The following is a 6000-nucleotide window of genomic DNA, read 5'->3' as shown; positions in this document are numbered from 1 at the left end:
AGAACAATGATCCTCCTCAAGAATCAACCCGTCAACCTTGCGCACACAAATCCTTTGTAACACCCCAGAAATTTTTTGAACTAAGACCCGAACCTTTCTTCATAGTGAGTGAGATTTTTGCAAGGAATTAAAAATTTCTTAAGTGTTAAGGTCACTAGATGTAGCACCTTGAGTTCCAAAAAGAATTAAATTGGAATTTTGCAAGTTAAGTATGAGTTTTGGGTCGACTTCAAACTACCATAACTCCTATATCAAGATGAGTTAGGTGTTCTACTAGATACCGTAGGAAAGATCTTTGAATTATCTTTCCAACGCCGCTGAGTTTGCTAAGTTTCGAGGTCGGATGAGTGAGATATGACCTTTTGAAGATAGGCTGTCCAGTTAAGGAAAGTTAGCCGAAAATAAAGAGGGGTATTTTGGTCTTTTCCTTACCCAACCAGATTTAATTCATTTTTAGTAATATTTTAAGGGTCAAATCCTATTAGGTTCAGTTTTATAATCCTAAAATACACCTAGGGTTTTAGTTGAGAATTCAAGAAGAGAAAAGAGGAGAAAAGAGAAAGGATGAAAGCGTTCGTCGAGATTCTTGCATCTTCTTGCGGATTTTCACCATGGGTTTAATCCCTAAGAGGTATGTAAGCTTCCATAGTGTTGGGTTCTTTCACCCACACACCAATCATGATTTATTCAGCGTAATTTCGTTCTTGAAATTTAAAGATTAGAGTTCTTGATGAGTTCTTGAAAAGTGTTCTTGAAGTTTCATTAAGTTTTGATGTAAGATTCTGCTTGGGTCAACTTTAAACGACCATATCTCTTATAATATTAAGAATTACGTGAGCCATAACCTATCCAATTAAAGGTAATTGAATCTACTCTCCAACCCCACCAGTTTCACGTCAATCCAATATCTGAATAAAAAGTTATGACTATTTTAGTAACCTATACAGTGCTATTACGAATTAGCCGACGGGAAAATATTGAAAATAATCGTTTTTGTCTTTTTACCTCCAAGAAAACCATCAACGAATTTCTTGACTAATTAAAAGCTCAAAACAATCAGATTTTCATCTTCACTAATGAAAATCATAATTCTTGGCCATAGAGATTTCAAGAAAAGAATCTAAAAAAAGGTTTTCTTGATTGTTTACCTTCAAGCTAGGGTTTCAAGGCTTCTAATCAAGTTCTTCTTCAAAAATCTTGTTCTTCTAGGTATGTAAGGCTATCATAGTGTTGGACTAGTTCGTCCTCACGCCCTACATCTACTTTCAGATCAGAAAAAGAGTAATCTAGGATACTTCCCTAGATTTGAGTATTCTTGAGATAAGTTGGTTTTAAGTTCTTGAATTCATGTTTCTTTTAAAAGTTCTATTCCTAATTATCGAATAGCTATATTGTTATTGAGATCCTTCATATCATGAATTATAACTCTTGAATTCATAATTCAAATTCAAGAGAGAGTTAAGAGTAGAGTTCAAGAAAGCCTTTGAGTTCAATTGTGAATCCTTTGAGATCAACTATCGATTTGAACTAAGTTTTGAGGAAGTAGGTCAGAGAATGAGAAGAGTCACATACATGAGTTTCATATTGTTATTTAGACCATCGAGTGGAGTTGTTTCATGCCCATAATTTCGCATGAACTTCGTAAGTTGAGCATCTTTCAGAGAAGTGGTATCTTCAAGTTTTAAGCCTTTAAGTGTTGAGTTCTTAATACCTTTTTAGAAGTATCGTTGAGTCCTTGAGTTGAATATTTCATGCCCATAATCCCGCATGAACACTATAAGTCGAACAGTCTTGAGATGAGAAGTATCTTTGAATCCTTGAGTTAAGTAGTTCATGCTTATAATTCTGCATGAACCCTCTGAGTTGAGCATTCTTTAAATGAGTAGTATCATTGAAGTTCTTGAGTTCCAAGTATTTGAGTTCTATCTATGGTTATTGAAAACCTTGCATTGAGTAGTTCATGTCCATAATTCGGTATGAACCATATTTTGAGAAGTCTTTTACAAACGTTTTAACTTTGTTTTAAGACTTAAGTTTTGAGTTCAGTAAAGAGTAAAGAGTAAAGTTTGAAGTCTTTTTCTTCAAAAGTATATGGGGACTAAGTATTCCCAAAGAGTTTATAAATGTTTTCACATTTAAATAAGAACGGAAACTGAGATTTCCAAAGAGCTTTCGGGCTAGTTTTCAGAAAAGAGTAATCGCTTTCTAAATGAAGCAATAGAGGAAACTGGATTTCCAATATAGCCTTTGAGCTAAGTTTTTGAGCAATTATCTCAAATCAGCAGAAAGAAGTATGTTTTTAAAACATAAGAGCTAGTATATTTTTGGGAGTAGTATTGAGCACCGATATGGGGGAGAGTTCATACAACTCACAGCCCCCATAAACTATGTAGCCATCATGGGTAGAAAAGGGTCATACTTTTTAGATGAACCCTTTTCACATAGACTAGTGGATCCATTAGTAGTTCAGGTCTTATACCTTTGGCCGGGTATATGATGCGCTGGCAGCGTGAGGTAGATCGTTGTATCATCACTATAGCTCTTATGTGATGGTTGTCGGTTAGAGAAACTCCCACAGAAGTTATTGTATTTTTATATACATTAGTTTATTGTATTTTTATATACATTTCAGAGTTATGTTGTATCCTTGCATACACACAGATTTGACAACATGTTTTTAAACAGTTTGTTTCTTTATATTGCACTTGTTTTAGATTGCTTTATATTGAAATGAGTTCAGTCATATTTAGTTGAGTATTCAAAGTTGAGTATCCAAAGTTGAGTATCCAAAGTCGAATATCATATCTTTGAGTCGAATAGCATATCCTTGAGTTGAGTATCTAATCTCGGAGTTGAGTATCTTATCCTTGAGTACTTCTGAGTTGAGTAAGTTTGAGTAATTTTGAGTACCCTTGAGTATTCTTTGAGTTGAGTAAGTTTGAGAAGAGGTAAGTATGTTTCATTTCTATCAAGTTTCAAGCTTATGTTTATGTTTTAGAATTCCTCTTACATGCTCGTACATTCCACGTACTGAGCCATTTGGCCTGCATCTTCTCATGATGCAGACACAAGTATTCAGGATCATCAACATGAGCTTCGTTGATACATCCGAGAGTTCGAGTTAGCTATGGTGAGCCTCCTTGCTTTCGGAGGATTTCATTTACCTTTCAGTTATATCAGTTGTTAGGATGTCGTGGGTCTTGTCCCAACTTCCATCTTTATCAGTTTGAGGGTTCATAGATAGTCAGTCTAGTTAAGAAGTCTGTATTATTCATTTATTTTATTAAATGTTTTAAAGACTTAAGTGCTTATTTTATGGCAAGTTGAATATATTATTTTTATTCTAAGTTGTTCATTTGAGTTAAAGTTTCAAAAGTTGAGTTTATTGAATTTTATTTCAGTTTTAAGCTTTTGCATGCTTAAGTTAGTCTTCCGCTTGTAGTCAGCTATGATGAGGGTTCGCTTGGGGACCAACAATGGTTCTTGAGTGTCGGCCACGTCCAGGGTGTAGACTCGGGTCGTGATATCCTTCCTCCAATCCTTAAGGTAAACCATCAGAATCAAGGACATCCTCTTTGGATTCCCCTCTCAACACTTTGTCTTGAATGAGATACAACTTTTCATCATCGAACTGACGCTCACGGATCTGCTCAACTGAGGAAGACCGAGCCTTTATAAAAGCAATCAAACCAACACTCTCCTTAGAAATATGCAACTGAACACGATTGTTGGCTAGTCTCTGAATATCCCTAGCCAATGGTCTCTTATCAACACTGATAGCGACAAGACTCCCCATGCTAGAAGTCTTCCTACTCAAAGCATCGGCCACCACACTGGCTTTCTCCGGATGATATAAGATGGTGATATCATAGTCCTTCAAATTAACTCAAGTCATTTGTGCTGCCTCAAGTTTAGATCTCTCTGACTGAAGATGTACTGAAGACCGCGATGATCCGTGAAGACCTCACAATGTACTCCATATAGATAAATGCAGCCACGACTGAAGCACAAAGACTACGACTGCCAACTTCGAATCATGAAATATGAATTCCTGCAAGGGAGTTCCAATTGTAATTGACACCCCTTTTCTTTTTTTCTTTCCTCCTTAGGCAATAACCGAATTTAGAATTTCGAATATGCATGAGATTCAATGTCAAATTTCTTGTAGTATCATTCATAGGTCCCCAACCATGCGTCTCAAGGACCATATGATCACGATTATGTGTCGAATTCAAATTCTCATTAGTTAGCTGAGCTAGATTTAATATAGTATTTAATCATAATTGGATTTTTGTTGAACACAGTGACTCCCTCTTCTACAACTGTATCTCTATCATCACTCTTTGGAAATTCTCCCCATGAAAACCCCCTATTCACCTGGACTACTTTATCTATACCTCATGTTTTAATATGATTTTGAAGAATCCCTCCATTACAACTTGGGGGGGGGGGGGGATGGAACCTAACATGTAGCATATCACTGATGTTCTCTAATACTCAATCTTCCTGAAGGATTTAAACTCGAAGATTTATGCGGAATGATACATACCTTCTTGTTATAGGATCAAGTGCTATCACCACCAATTGCCTAAGCGGTTTCTTACAAGATCACTATGGAGTCTTGTATTGTTTTTCACAACAACTACACTTTTTATCGAAGGAACTCTTTTCTTGTGTTATTTTGTGTTGTTCTTGGATGATCCCAAGTCCTCCCTTTTATAGGACATGGTTAGGACTTGTAACTCTTATTCATTCAAGAGTTACATCACCCCTTATCCTATAACTCTCACTCCATTCAAGAATACATAACTCTTCTTCTTTTACTATACAGAGTTATTTAGTGGAGTTGTAACTTACTTCATGAATGAAGCAAGTTACTAGTCAACCCATCAATGAGTGTATCTATTTCCAACATCTCCCACTCACACATCAATGAGTGTATCTATTTCCAACATCTCCCACTCACACATGATGGGATGAAACACATAGGGATTTAATTTGAAAAGTAAATTCCTTTAGACATTCATACCGAGTGTATTGTCGTGACCGCTCAGACACTAAGTTTGGAAGCTCTTACACTAGAAATCTTTTTTCAAGATCAGCATAAGAGACTACCACCCTTTTATGATCATTTATGATATATTATCATGTCATATAAATTGCCTTAGATTCCCCAGACATGTCTATATACACATATGGCTTCTTTTAACCCTCTTTCCATTTTCAATTTTCATATGCCTTGTGTCCACACTTATGATGGTAACTAAAATAGGTTTCATAATGGACCGGTCTCAGACACAACCATAATGTGTATATATTTGACATGATCTTCCTTTCGCCCACATTTCACTAAGATCAGGATTAATTGGTTTCCTAGCATTACTCCTTCAAGTCATATTTTCATAGCCTTTAGATTCATACTAAAGTAGCATACACTAACTCATCACCTCATGATATTGTCAAAGTCATAAGGGAACTAGTGAGAAAAAAACTTTTCAAGGTCTCACATAAAAGTGAAGTAGGGTGTATTCACTTACCTTTCAATTTGCGGTAATGAAGCACATGCAGCATGAAATGCATGTTACAATGTGCCTCCGATTCTATCAGAGTGTATGCCAATTTTCATTTTTTCACACTGTACAAATCTTGGTCCAAGTAAATCATTTACTTGACCTAAGTTCTACCACTCTATTGTACTTTTAGAGGAGATCTCACACCTGGCTACAAGTATTATGGGTAGTGGGAATCCATAATTTCGATCCTTTTTGACATTTCTCTTGGATCTCATCCTAGTCTTTTACTAGGGCGACTTTAAATAATATGTTCTTAATCGAAGGTGCCACATATATTAGCTATCCTTTTTTAGCGTTAAGAAACACAAATGTCTCATCTTGGCTCGCTTTCCATAAGCGCCCAAGGCGGTTGCTCATGTGAGAAAGCCAACCTTATCAACTTGTACGACATACTCTAATATTGTGAACGTGCTAATCAATAATAATG

The sequence above is a fragment of the Solanum verrucosum genome, unplaced genomic scaffold, assembly GCF_900185275.1.
Source record: "Solanum verrucosum unplaced genomic scaffold, falcon-dt-bn FXZP01000206.1, whole genome shotgun sequence".
In the NCBI taxonomy this organism is placed as follows: Eukaryota; Viridiplantae; Streptophyta; class Magnoliopsida; order Solanales; family Solanaceae; genus Solanum; species Solanum verrucosum.
This window is presented reverse-complemented; position numbering follows the sequence as displayed.